Here is a 15,064-nt window from a genome sequence, read left to right on the forward strand (position 1 = left end):
ACAGCTAAGAGAACAAATAGCAAAGCTGGTGAGGACCTGGGGGAAGGAGCTGCTCCATTACTTATAGGATGTCAACACGCATAGCTGCTGTGGAAACTGACTTGAAGATGAGTCAGAAAACTGAAATGGATCTGCCACACGATGCTGCAATCCCACATCTGGACAGGAACCTGAAGGACCACACTTGGTAGATACGCCTGCATAGTGCATCCACTGTGGCACTGTTCACCAAAGCCACAGTATACAGTCAGCCTAGGTGTCTGTCACCACACCATTGACACAGGAGATGTGGAATGGATGTATGTTATTCAGAATGAAGCTATGTCATCTGCTGGAGAATGGATGGAATAGAAAATATCACAGGAATAAAAACGCCAAACTCAGAAGGACAAATACCACACATTTTCTCTCATTATGCAGAGAAAGTCTAGATTTCTCTCATGCAGAATCTAGATAAAAAACAATAGGCAGCATACCTTTAATCCCAGTGCTCGGAAGGCAGAAGCAGGTGCATCATTGTGAGTTCAAGGCCAGCCTTGTCTACAGAGCTAGTTCGAAGACAGCCAGGGCCACACAGAGAAATCCTGTCTTGAAAAACAAAACAACAAACAAACAAACAAAACGAAGAGAAGATGATATCCAAGTATCAGTGGGACTATGGGGGGACGGGGTTGAAGGATCAATGTGAAGGGGAGTGGTGTGACAAGACAGGGGTGATGAAGAGAGTGAGTTGTATAAAATGCATTGTATGCAACCATGAAAATGCTACAATGTACAAACAACAAATGCTATGATAGAATAAAACATGCAAGGCATAATATTGATACAAGCTTGGCGTCCTGAGTTCAGATTCCCAGCATGCATGTGAAAAGCTGGGCATAGCAGCATATGTCTCCACTGGGGAGTTGGACACAGGCAAATCCCTGAGCTCACTGGCTAGTCTAGCCTGAGGAGCTCCAGGTTCAGAGAGAGACCTTGTCTTGAAAACTCCAATGTCAAACTGATTGAAGCAGACACCCTGCATTGTCATGGACCAGAAGTGACCAAGGTAGAAATGTGATCACTTTTAAACTTAGAAAGTTTCATCATGGCTTCTGCTTCCACTCTGGTCAAACATCTTTCCCCAAGCTCTGTTCTTCTCAGCTCTTCCCTCTCATAGTCGGTTTCTACACAGATACTAGAACAATCTGTGTGTGTGTGTGTGTGTGTGTGTGTGTGTGTGTGTTTCTTTTTGTCTACCCACCTCTCATTATTTTCAAAGTTATTTGGACATAACAGAAAAGCTGGGGGAAAAAAGCTAGACAAATTCCAATACGTGCTTCTATTAGCTTCCCCTGATTATAATCTCTTACATAATCTTAACAGAATGGCCAACACCAGGAAGTGGACACTGGTGTGATACCATTAACTAATGCTCCTCAGACTCCACTCATTGCTCCGTCCACCTGCTGCTTCTGTCCTGAGACTGTACCTAAGCCTCACCTTGCATCTGTTTGATGCTTCCTTGGTCTCCTCCCATCTGTGACAGGCTTCAGCCTTCTCTGTCTTTCATGGCCTTGACAAACACTTTCAAAGAGTAGTGGGCAAATAATGAGACCTTTGTGTTGAAGACGCTCAGAGTAGGGAGAATAACCAGAAAAGTTAATTTTGTCAAAGAATTTGAGAGCTTAGATTCATGAACAAATGGAGGGCCTCACCCTCCCTGGGGAACGGTGTGGGATTGGGTGGGGGACTAGGGGGGCCGGTAGAGGGGCAATTGAGGAGGGGTGGGAGAGGGAGCTGGGATTGACATGTGAAGCAAACATGTTTCTAATTTAAATTAAAAATATATTGGAAAACAGCAAGACTGTTAATGAGGCACCGTGGACCATGTCTATAATTCTAGCACTCTGAAAGCTTAGGCAGGAGGATTGCATTGAGTTTCAGGACAAATTAAGCCATAGAATAAGAACCTGTGTCGAAAAGCAACAACAATGGATAAATAAATAAGGGAAGGAAGGAAAGAAGGAAGGAAGGAAGGAAGGAAGGAAGGAAGGAAGGAAGCAGAGAGGGAGGAAGAAATGGAGGGGGGAGGAAGAAAGGATGCAGAGAGGGAGGGAGGGAGGAAGGAGGAAGAGGAAGGAAGGAAGGGAGGAAGGAAGGAAGGGAGATGGAAGAAACAACAAGAGAATCTCTCAAAAAATATCTTTTAAAGCTTAGAGTCACAACATAAATTAAAATCTACTCTCTCCCAACCAGATCCCAAATCATGACTCTGAGACTTAATATTGATTATGAATGCTTGGCCTAGCTTAGGATCTTTTCTGGATGGCTCTGTTAACTTCACCTGCCCTCTTTTATCTACCATTGGCCTTGGGGCTTTTTACTTTTCTTTCCTTCTGCATGTCTTACTTTCACTGCTTCTCCTGTATGCCTGGCTAGCAACTGCATGGATGATCCTGGGCATTCCCCTCATTCTCCCTTCCTCTTCACTCATTCTTCTCTCAAGCCTGCATTTCTCCTCCTATTTATTCTCCCTGCCCACCAGCCCCACCTATATTTTCTCTGCCTAGCTATTGGCCATTCAGCTCTTTATTAGAGCAATCAGGTGTCTTAGGCAGGCAAGGTGAAACAAAGCAACACACCTTTACATAATTAAACACACATCTTTAAACAAATGCAGCACAAACAAATGCAAAACACCTTTATGCAGTTAAAGTATTATTCCACTGCACAAACAAATTTAGCGCATCTTTACATAGTTAAATAATATTCCACAACAGGGTCCAGTTACTTTTATAATGAATCCTGGAAAACCTTTAAGAAATATATGACCTCATCTTCTGTAGACTATTCCAGTGAGGAAAACACAGGAGGTGTTCTTCTATCTTTATTAGTAATACAAAGATAATGCATTACTTGAAAATAATCTGAGTCAAGGGTACTGTAGGGAAAGACACAGAGCAGCTCCTCTATGTACATGGGCCCATCAGTCTTAACAGTATCTGTGTGAAAAATATGGTGATCTCAACACACTTAAAAATTGATAACAGATGACATTTATGATTTCTTTTTTAAAATTGCATGGGAGTTCCCTTAACTTGATAAGAGGCCTCAGCCAGAAACACACACCAGACTATGTTCACAGAGATGAATCAGAAGCATTTGCCTTAGAGAAGGAACTGTGACAAACATTTAACAATTTAGGTCTTAGGAAAAGAAATAAAAACCACACAATGGATGAGAAGTAAAATTTTCATTACACGATGATATTAGTCTTTCCATACTAATTCAAGAGAGTCTATGGATGAACTACTTGAAAATGAAAAAGTTCACGATTTGGGGAAATCAAGAAATGTATCTGAGTTAATAATAAAAAGAAGTTAGAATGGCTTTTAGGATCCAAGGTCATTCTTGGCCATGTGAGGAATACACGGCCAGATCATGCTACTTGAGACACTGTCTAAAAACAACAACTCGCCATACTGCAAATAAATAAGCAATATGCTTGGGAGACTATTCTAGAATCGCTTGTTTAGATGGCCAGTTCAGAAGGCAAAAGACTCTAGGGACAGAAGGCAGCCAGGTGTAGAGTTTCCCAAGTGAGCTTAGCTGCAAGATGTCTAGAAATCACTGGGAATGCAAGATTGCTTTCATCATACTCCTACTAACATTGCTTGCAAGGGATTCTTCTCAGCCACAGGTGATGAGGGCATGACTCTCCTGCTGGAGGTGTTAATAGCAACAGTGCTCATCTGGTTGGCTCTGAGGACAGGATCCTATCAATACAAGTTGGCCAGTGCTCCTCTGAACAGGATACCCAGTTTTGGGACCAAGTTGATTTGGTCAGGAAAGTAAAACACACATTTGAGCTTGGAGTCTAGTGTAAAACTTACTCAATACCTCCCCTTATAGTGCTCAGACTCTATCCACATAAGAACAGAAAGGGTGTGGTGACAAACAGATGTTAACTGGGGTGAAGGGACCTTAAGTTTGCCTCTTGATTGTGCCAAAAGCCAGTGACATGCATTTAGCATGCCAATGAGTCTTGAAGATTCCAGTTAGGTGGATGGATGTGTAGTTTGCAACCCAGAAATGTATACCTGAGAGTTCTCAACTTCTGGAGTAGACCTGTGACCGTAAGTATGGATGGCTCTGTAGAAATGGCACAGGGGCACACAGAGAAGAGTTGTGATTCGGGATGAATCAATGAGAAGGGGAGACTGAGATGGATTCCCCAGTCATTCATTTTCTGATGCTAGTTATGCAACACCGAGGGCTGAGTCTGTAAAGAGGTGAATTATAGAGAAAAGAAGTTTTAGTCTGGCATGGTGGCACAGCCTTTAATCCCAGCATTCATGAGGTTAGAGGCAGGAGGATCTCTTCTAGCCAGCCATGGCTACATGGTGAGACCCTGACTCAAAAAAAAAAACAAAACAAAACAAGAAAAAAGTTTAACTTGGCTCACAGTCAGAAGGACCAAGGTCAGAGTACCACCCTGGTGATGCCCTTCTTGCTAGCAGAGACTTGAGGTGGCACAGGGATCACATGATAAGACAGAGAGAGGTGGGTGTCCCTTCTGGTCTCAATGCTCCTCAGGAAGTTAATCTGATGACATTATCTAAGCCACACTGCCTTCCAGATCCTATCTGCAAACATCATAGATTGTTTCCACTCTCCTGACACCTCACAATGGGGTTTGAATTTCAACAACTGGTGTTTTACCTTGGGGGGCTATGGGAGACTATATTCACAGCACAGCAGGCAGGAAGAAAGCATGACAGTGTTTTGACACCTCAGATTAGGAAACACTGAGAAAATCTGCCACCATGACAAGTAGTAGTGGAGTGAGAAATGCTCAGTGTACACGTCAGGTAGGCATCTTAATCAAGTGCAGATGTTCCTGTTAAATAACGGTGAGTTTAAGGGTGAAAGATCAGTGTGTTCTCTCAGACACTTTACTGACTGAGCCGTCTTCTCCGTTCCTGTAAGACTGTTTTCACTCTGACAACTCCTTTCCTTAACTCACGTTTACCAAAGGCTGACTGCAGGATCTGTCCCAACACCTCTCTTGCCTTCTCCTTTCCTACTGAGCCAGATCTAGGGTCCCTGGACTGTTTACTGACCTCCCAACATCAGGCTTCCTCCTGTCTAGTCTTCTAATCTGCTTTGACATCTGACATCTGTGACCATAGAAGTTGTTCTATGGCTGACTCTATGGCTGACGTTACACTCAGATTCCTATGCATTTCCCTAGCCTTTTGTTGTGATATCCAGTGCCAAAAGTCCTGCTGAGGAGAAGGAGGAGAGAATGTAGGTGACAGGGGAATCATGGACATCTGAGGAAAATTCACAGAAATGACTAGCCTGGCTCATGGGAACCCAGAGTCTGAACCAACAACCAGCGAGCCTGCGTGGGACCAACCTAGGTCCTCTGTACATATGTGACAGTTGTGTAGCTTGATCTGTGTGGGACTCCTGGAAATGGGGGCAGGAGCTACCTTGATGCTCTGGCTGGCTCATGGGAGTCTAATCCTCATGCTGGATTGATTTGCCCATCCTGAATTCAGGACGAGGTACTTGTTCTTACGGCAACTCTGATAAGCCATGCATTGCTGATGCCCGTTGGAAGCCTGCAGCTCTCTGGGAAATTACTGAGGAGGGGTGATATGGGGGTGAGGAGAGGAGGGAGACAGCGGGAGAAGAGGAGGGAAGAAGCTCAGTCAGGAAGTAAAATTAATTAATTTATTTATTTATAAAACCATGTAAAGAGTCTGTGTTATGTGTGCATATTTTGCCTTTCCCATGTTATTTTATTTCAGGATTCCCAAAGTCAATACTGTCCACTCTTCTCTGGAGATCATCTGTAGACTTAGAAATGACATTCTCTGAAACTAAGTAAATGGGTGGCAACACATGGTCCTGAATCTACTTAAGTGACTATTCAATGCCTTGTAAGGAAGACAAACAGCATAATTAAACACATATAAACGCCGGTTATTCTAGAAGAAAGAGAAAAGATTAGGAGACTTCACTGGAGAGGGATCACCCTTGACTTGAGGAACCCATGAGAACTCGCAGGGAAAGGGAGCAAGTGGGTGAGGCCCCAGAGAGGTTATTTTGTTGGGTTTGGGGATTTTGGTTTTTCTGAGACAGGGTTTCTGTGTGTGGCTTTGGAGCCTGTCCTGGCACTCCCACTGTAGACCAGGCTGGCCTCAAACTCATGGAGACCCACCTGCCCAAGTGCTGAGAAGTATTTATGGTGTGAAGAAGGGAGGGGGGGTTTGGGAGGAGGCGATGGTGTGATTAAAATCGGCAAAGCAGAAGCACAGCCCCTGTCCAGTTTGTTGGGTTCTTTGTGTTGCTGAGACAAACGCCTGGCAGAAGCCACTTAGGAGAGCAAAGTTTCCAATGCATTCTAGACAGGAGGGCAGGGAAGAGCTCGGTGGTGAGAGCATGTGGCAGAGGCCATTCACATCCTGTAGGAAGCAGAAAGCACTCTGGGAGCCAGGGCCGGGGAGAAGCCTCACAAGCCTGGACCCCACCCCACCCCCTACGTGCTTTGGAACCAGGTCTCATTCCTAAAGACTACCAGCCTTCATAAGCACGTAGCTGAGAAGGACGGTTTTGGTCATATGCACACATTTAGCTGCAAAACATAGCGGGTGAGAGATGTTCCCGATTCAAATGATAACATCTAGGAAATGATGTGTAGATGGAAGAAAATGTATCGGCAGCAGGAGGAGAGAGATAAAGCCACGGTCAGCTGTCTCTGGACTCTTCTCACAAGTCAGGCAGCCTGCAGAGTGTTTGTAGTCATTGTGCCCTTGATGCCACGTGCAATCTGAAGAGATGGGAACCATTTCCATTTCCACACAGCAGGCTTCTTAGGAGCAAGGGATTGCCCAGTATTGCACACACAAGAATGTCACCAGGGTTTGAAGCCAGAGAGTCCAGGCTCGGAGGGCACACTCTGCACTGGTGCCGCGGGGCTGTGGAAGCATGCGCAGAGATGCAGCAGCCCATGACTGGGGGGTATTAGAGGGGAAAGAAAGCCTTTGCTTACAGCTGTCTCTCCAGGAATCCATGGCTCAGACAGAAAAGGTCTTAGAGGAGCTTACTGGCTGTCCCTGGAGATCTTTCACAGTACACTTTAGTGAAGTGGAAAACGCCCAGACTCAGGGCGTTAAGCAAGGAGCAGTTGGAAGAATGGGCAGCTGCAACTCTAAACCTCTTTATCTAGGATTGTGATGCCTGGACAAGGAAATGCTTGGCATGCTTAGGACTTTCTTGGGCTAATTATAACTGTGCTTCCCCCATAGAGAGAGTGAGCTGAAAGAAAGTGTTTGGAGAGCAGACAATAGTCTCCTTTTGAGTCGGAAGGTAAAGTGACCAAGGATGAGGAGAAAGACTCAGAGGACTTGAGAGAGATGAGACATGGGACCAAGGATGGGTCTAGGTGCATTCCAGGGAGCAGAGGCAGAGGCCAAGGAAATCTTCCGATGACCTCAGCCACCGCCCCCAGTAGGCAGCCAATTCCTGTGCCAGAAGAGAGAGGTTTGGCTATAGGTAGATATTTATAAATCGTGGGGATAATGGAAAGCAGTCTGTGGAAAGTGACAAATGTAGTGTTGGGACTGGCGTGGCATAACTCACCTCTCAGTGGCACCCACAAGGACGAGTCTTGTAAGAGCACAGCAGTGCCATGAGCCCCTCATTGATGCCACTTCATTTGAGTCAGCCCTCTGCCACTCTGGCTCACTCTCTCCAGCCCCCTCTGCTCCAAGATCTCTCTCCCATCAGCCCCCTCTGCCCCAAGAGCTGTGTCCCATCAACTTGCACTACCCCTAGAGCTCTTTCCCATCAGCCCACTCTGCCCCAACAATGTTCTCCCATCAGCCCCCTCTGTTTCTCCAGCCCTCTCCCATCTTGTCTGTTCCTCTTATTCTTCCTAAGCTCCTGACCCATCATCAAAACTTCCTTCCTCAGACTCATGCTTGGTGTTGGCACCTCTGACCTTGAGTGTCTCCCAATCCAGGTATCTCTGCCCTTGAATCCCTTGATGGCTAACCCAGCACCAGCTTAAAGCCCTGCAACTTGTACTAGCACTGATTCAAGAGTCATGACTAAAGGGCTAGAGAGATCTCTCATCAGTAAAGTGTGAGGCTGAGTTTAATTCCCAAAACCCATGTTAAAAGAGTCATGTGTGGTGGTGCACACATGTAATCCTAGTGTTAAAGAGAAGGCACATCTGTAGGCCTGCTGCCAGCCAGCCTAGCCTAACTGGTGAGTTTCAAACCAGCAAGAGATTGTTGGGGGGTGTCAGAGGAACTCCAGTTGTCCCCCAACATCCATATGTATGTGAACACACACACACACACACACACACACACACACACACACACACACACACACACTACATTAAAGGAAACAGAAAGGCTGAAAACAGCCAGGACAGTGGGAACTGGGCAGTTTGTACTAGAGTTTCAGTTTTCCCTAACCCCATCTCTGCCCTTTTCTACCTGTCCTATATTCCCGAAGCCTGACTTCTGGAGGGCACACAATCGGCTCTCTTAGCCACAGATTCCCAGTTGGTTTAGACCAGTGGAAATAGTGGTGAGTTTGAGGCAGGGCAGAGGTCAGGATACTTACCTCTCCATCTCCCTCCTGTGTGGCTCCAGGTGGGCAGTGGGTCTCAAAAAGGCTGCAGCTTTGTTTCTGGAAGCTTCTCCCACAGCCATGGCCACAGCTCTAGCTCTACTCTAGAAATTTCCACTAACCACAACGAGCTTGGTCAGCACTAAGTACAGTGTCTGAGTGCGGCCCTGTGTCTGTTGTTTTCCTTTCCACGTTTCTAAGCACATTAACTCTTCCTTCATCCCCAGTTAGGTGTGGATCCCTTTCTACCACACGCTGCTTGAATCCAGATCCCATCCAGAATGCATCCGCATAGGATCAGTTCAAGACACAGGCAAAGTCCGAAAAACTTGAAACTTGAGTGCTAGAGCTGACTTAGAAGTGGAGCACCTTTATCGGAATGTCCTCCTGGTATCCCCAAATATAATAAACTGAAAACCAAATTCATTTTTTTTCCTTCCCCTCCTTGGTCTCTCTAGGCTTTCCTACTGCCGGAAGATTCTTTATTTAAGTATTCGCTATGTCTAAACTGCTTCCTATACATCAGAGACTATGTTAGAGGCCAGCGATTCAAAGGTACCTCTAACAATGTTCTGCCTCCCTATTGGCACACTCCTAGGAGTTGATACAAAACTACATAATCTGTATCATTTTAAAGACTCTGAAGTGACGGCATGTGACAAAGCATGGAGGACGGTCGGGCTTTCTAAGTAAGTCATACTTGAGTCCAGCCCTAAAGGAGAGGAAGTATTCATTGGTAGAGGGAGCAAGAGTGGGATAGCGATCATCAGGTAAACAGGCCAGCTTCCCGGCCTGAGTTCCAGAGCCTGCAGATCGCCTGGGAACTGCACAGAGCTCCCAATCCCGGCGGGAGCATCAGGTAAACAGGCCAGCTTCCCGGCCTGTGTTCCAGAGCCTGCAGATCTCCTGGGAACTGCACAGAGCTCCCAATCCCGGCGGGAGCAAAGCACCCCAGACTCCAGATCTTCTCTCCCACCAACGATTCCAGGAAAGGAGAGGAGGCTGGGAGTACAGGGAAGTAGCTGTCCCTCTGGCATCATCAGGTAAACAGGCCAGCTTCCCGGCCTGAGTTCCAGAGCCTGCAGATCGCCTGGGAACTGCACAGAGCTCCCAATCCCGGCGGGAGCATCAGGTAAACAGGCCAGCTTCCCGGCCTGTGTTCCAGAGCCTGCAGATCACCTGGGAACTGCACAGAGCTCCCAATCCCGGCGGGAGCATCAGGTAAACAGGCCAGCTTCCCGGCCTGTGTTCCAGAGCCTGCAGATCGCCTGGGAACTGCACAGAGCTCCCAATCCCGGAGGGAGCATCAGGTAAACAGGCCAGCTTCCCGGCCTGTGTTCCAGAGCCTGCAGATCGCCTGGGAACTGCACAGAGCTCCCAATACCGGCGGGAGCAAAGCACCCCAGACTCCAGATCTTCTCTCCCACCAACGATTCCAGGAAAGGAGAGGAGGCTGGGAGTACAGGGAAGTAGCTGTCCCTCTGGCATCATCAGGTAAACAGGCCAGCTTCCCAGCCTGAGTTCCAGAGCCTGCAGATCGCCTGGGAACTGCACAGAGCTCCCAATCCCGGCGGGAGCCAAGCACCCCAGACTCCAGATCTTCTCTCCCACCAAAGAGACCAGGAAACTACAGGAACCAGGGAGACCAGGGGAGTAGCTGTTCCGGATCAGGTACAACAGGACCCAGCATAGGGTCCAGGGGACCAGGTAGGAGGCTAAGCGCCCCAGATTCCTGTTCTTCTTCTCTACCCACGGACCAGCATTTGGACAAGGCATAGAAGAACCACCAGATTACTGGACTTACTAGCACCCACCAAAGGGAACTCTGGTCCCCAGACCAGGAAGGGTCTCTTTCTGCACCCACTAAAAGAAGAGATGGGAAAGAGACAATACAAAAACACAGTCAGCAACAGAAAAACAAATATGACACCGCCAGATTCTAGAGACTCCACACCAGCAAGACCCCAATATTCAAACGCGAAGGAAGCAGAAGAGAACGATCTTAAAAGCACTTTCATGAAAATGATAGAGGCCCTAAAAGAGGATATTGGAAAATCCCTCAAAGAAATAGAAGAAAAAACAAACCAAAAAATGCAAGAAATGGAAGAAAAAACAAACCAAAAAATGCAAGAATTGGAAGAAAAAACAAACCAAAAACGGCACGAAATGGAAGAAGAAATGAAGCAAAAAATGCAAGAAATGGAAGAAAAAGCAAAGCAAAAAATGCAAGAATTAGAAGAAGAAACATACCAAATAAGGCAGGAAATGGAAGAAGCAACAAAGCAAAAAATGCAAGAAATGGTAGAAAAAACAAAGCAAAAAATAAAAAAATGGAGGAAGAAACAAACCAAAAAAGGCAGGAAAGGGAAGAAGAAACAAAGCACAAAATCCAAGAAATGGAACAAAAAGCAAACCAAAAAATGCAAGAAATGGAAGAAAGAACAAACCAAAAAATTCATAAAAGGCAACAAACGGACGAACAGATAAACAGAAAATTGCAAGAAGCAATGCAAATGCTGCAAGGGTTGAAAACTGAAATAGAGACACTAAAAAAAACACAATCTGAAGAAAGGCAGAAAATAGAAAAGCTGGACAAACAGTCAGGCACTACCAATACAAGCATTACCAACAGAATAGAAGAGATGGAAGAGAGAATCTCAAGTGTTGAAGATACATTAGGAGAAATGGATTTATCAACCAAAGAAAACCTCAAATCCAACAAATCCTTAACACAAAACATCCAGGAATTATGGGACACCATGAAAAGACCAAACCTAAGAATAATAGGTATAGAAGAAGGAGAAGAAATCCACCTCAAAGGGGCAGAAGGCATATTCAACAAAATCATAGAAGAAAACTTTCCCAACCTTAAGAAAGACATGCCAATGAAGGTACAAGAAGCCTACAGAACACCAAATAGAGTGGACCACAAAAAAAATCCCCTCGCCACATAATAATCAAGACCCCAAACATACAGAATAAAGAAAGAATATTAAGAGCAGCTAAGGAAAAAGGTCAAGTAACATATAAAGGCAGACCTATCAGAATTACACCTGATTTCTCCATGGAAACTCTGAAAGCCAGAAGGTCCTGGATAGATATTCTACCTACACTAAGAGACCATGGATGCCAGCCCAGACTACTATACCCGGCAAAGCTCTCAATCACTATAGACGGAGAAAACAAGATATTCCATGACAAAACTAGATTCAACCAATATGTGTCCACTAACCCAGCCCTACAGAAAATTTTGGAAGGAAAACTCCAACCCAAGGAAGCTAACTACAACCAGAAAAACATAAGCATTAGAGAATCCCTCTCTACCAACAGCCAAAAGAACAAAGGGGCGAAATTCCACCCATAATTCCACCAACAACAACCATCGCAAATCGAAGAAGGATGAGCAATCAATGGTCATTAATATCCCTCAATATTAATGGCCTTAACTCACCCATAAAAAGACACAGACTAGCAGAATGGATTCGAAGACAGAACCCTTCCTTCTGCTGCATACAAGAAACACACCTCACCCTCAAAGACAGACATTACTTGAGAGTTAAAGGTTGGGAAAAAATTTTTCAATCAAATGGACCCAAGAAACAAGCAGGGGTAGCAATCCTAATATCTAACAAACTAGACTTTAAAATAAAATCAATCAAAAGAGATGAAGGAGGTCATTACATACTCATCACAGGTGAAACCCACCAAGACGAAGTGTCTATCCTGAACATCTATGCCCCCAATACAAAGGCATCCACATTCGTTAAAGAAACATTATTAGAACTTAAATCTCATCTAAAGCCCCACACAGTTATAGTGGGAGATTTCAACACACCACTCTCACCACTAGACAAGAATACCAGACAGGAACTCAACAAAGAAGCAAAGGGTCTAATAGAAGTAATGACCCAACTGGGATTAACAGATATCTATAGAACATTTCATCCACATAAAAAAGAATATACCTTCTTCTCACCACCACATGGAACCTTCTCAAAAATCGACCACATACTTGGCAACATATCAAACCTCAGCAGCTACAAAAAAATTGGAATAACTCCATGCATCTTATCAGACCACCATGCCTTAAAATTAGAATTCAACAACAACACAAAGTGCAGAAAACCTAGAAACTCATGGAAATTGAATAATGCTCAACTGCACCATCCCTGGGTCAAAGAGGAAATAAAAAAAGAAATTAAAGACTTCCTCGAACTCAATGAGAATGAAGACACAACATACCCAAACCTATGGGACACTTTGAAAGCAGTGCTACGGGGAAGTTCATAGCACTAAGTGCTCACATGAAGAAACAGGAAAACAGTTATACCAGAGAATTAACATCACAGCTAAAAGCTCTAGAACACAAAGAAGCAAACTCCCCCAGGAGGAGTAGACGCCAGGAAATAATCAAATTGAGGGCTGAAATCAACAAAGTAGAAACCAGGAAAACAATACAAAGAATCAATGCAACGAAGAGTTGGTTCTTTGAGAAAATCAACAAGATAGACAAACCTTTGTCCAAACTTACCAAACAGCAGAGAGTGAACACGCAAATTAACAAAATCAGAAATGAAAAGGGGGACATAACAACAGACTCTGAGGAAATCCAGAGAATCATTAGGTCATACTTTGAAAACCTGTACTCCACAAAATTCGAAAATTTAAAGGAAATGGATGACTTCCTGGACAGCTATCATTTGCCAAAACTAAATCAAGAACAGATAAGCAATTTAAATAGACCTATAACCCCTATGGAAATAGAAGCTGTCATCAAAAGTCTCCCAACCAAAAAAAGTCCAGGTCCAGATGGCCTCAGTGCAGAATTCTACCACAAATTCAAAGAACAGCTTATACCAATTCTTCTCAAAGTGTTCCACACAATAGAAGCAGAAGGGTCTTTGCCAAACTCTTTCTATGAGGCTTCAATAACCTTGATCCCCAAGCCACACAAAGATACAACCAAGAAAGAGAACTTCAGACCAATATCCCTCATGAACATTGATGCAAAAATACTCAATAAAATACTGGCAAATCGGATCCAAGAACACATCAAAACAATCATTCACCACGATCAAGTAGGTTTCATCCCAGGGATGCAGGGATGGTTCAACATACGAAAATCCATCAACGTAATCCACCATATAAACAAGCTGAAAAACAAAAATCACATGATCATCTCACTAGATGCTGAAAAAGCCTTTGACAAAATCCAACATCCCTTCATGATAAAGGTCTTGGAGAGATCTGGGATAACAGGGACATACTTAAACATAATAAAAGCCATATACAGTAAACCAACAGCCAACATCAAACTAAATGGACAGAAACTCAACGCAATTCCTCTAAAATCAGGAACAAAACAAGGCTGTCCACTCTCTCCATACCTTTTCAACATGGTACTTGAAGTTCTAGCTATAGCCATACGACAACAAAGGGGGATCAAGGGGATACAAATTGGGAAGGAAGAAGTCAAACTTTCACTGTTTGCAGACGATATGATAGTTTATATCAGTGACCCAAAGAACTCTACCAGGGAACTCTTACAGCTGATTAACACCTTCAGCAAAGTGGCAGGTTACAAGATCAACTCAAGAAAGTCAGTAGCCCTACTATATACAGATGATAAAAGGGCTGAAAGAGAAATCAGAGAAACATCACCCTTTACAATTGCCACAAACAACATAAAATACCTTGGGGTAACGCTAACCAAACAAGTGAAAGACCTGTATCGTAAGAACTTTGAATCTTTAAAGAAAGAAATTAAAGAAGCCCTCAGAAAATGGAAAGATCTCCCATGCTCTTGGATAGGTAGGATCAATGTAGTAAAAATGGCAATCCTGCCAAAAGCAATCTACAGATTCAATGCTATCCCCATTAAAATCCCAGCACAATTCTTCACAGACCTTGAAAGAACAATAATCAATTTTGTATGGAAAAACAAAAGACCCAGGATAGCCAAAACAACCCTGTTCAACAAGGCAACGTCCGGAGGCATCACTATCCCTGACCTCAAGCTCTATTATAGAGCTATAGTCCTGAAAACAGCTTGGTATTGGCACAAAAATAGACAGGCAGACCAATGGAATCGAATTGAAAATCCGGGTATTAACCCACACACGTACGAACATCTGATCTTCGACAAAGAAGCTAAAAATATACAATGGAATAAAGAAAGCATCTTCAACAAATGGTGCTGGCATAATTGGAGACTGGCATGTAGAAAAATGCGGATCGATCCATGTTTATCGCCATGCACAAAACTTAAGTCCAAATGGATCAAAGACCTCAACATAAATCCAGCCACACTGAACCTCTTAGAAGAGAAAGTGGGTGGTACCCTTGAAAGAATTGGTACAGGAGACAGCTTCCTGAACATAACACCAGTAGCACAGACAGTGAGATCAACAATTAATAAATGGGACCT

At 44.3% G+C, this 15,064-nt stretch overlaps 1 long non-coding RNA gene across 1 annotated transcript; it reads left to right on the forward strand.

Annotated features, from left to right (window-relative positions):
• The first annotated feature begins 4,729 nt into the window (after window positions 1-4,729).
• LOC121136104 lies at window positions 4,730-9,063 on the forward strand. The gene is made up of 2 exons (XR_005873227.1): window positions 4,730-4,895; window positions 8,865-9,063. It is a non-coding gene; the product is annotated as an uncharacterized LOC121136104 (long non-coding RNA).
• The last annotated feature ends 6,001 nt before the right edge of the window (window positions 9,064-15,064 follow it).

Source organism: Mesocricetus auratus, unplaced genomic scaffold (assembly GCF_017639785.1).
Source record: "Mesocricetus auratus isolate SY011 unplaced genomic scaffold, BCM_Maur_2.0 Super-Scaffold_100048, whole genome shotgun sequence".
In the NCBI taxonomy this organism is placed as follows: Eukaryota; Metazoa; Chordata; class Mammalia; order Rodentia; family Cricetidae; genus Mesocricetus; species Mesocricetus auratus.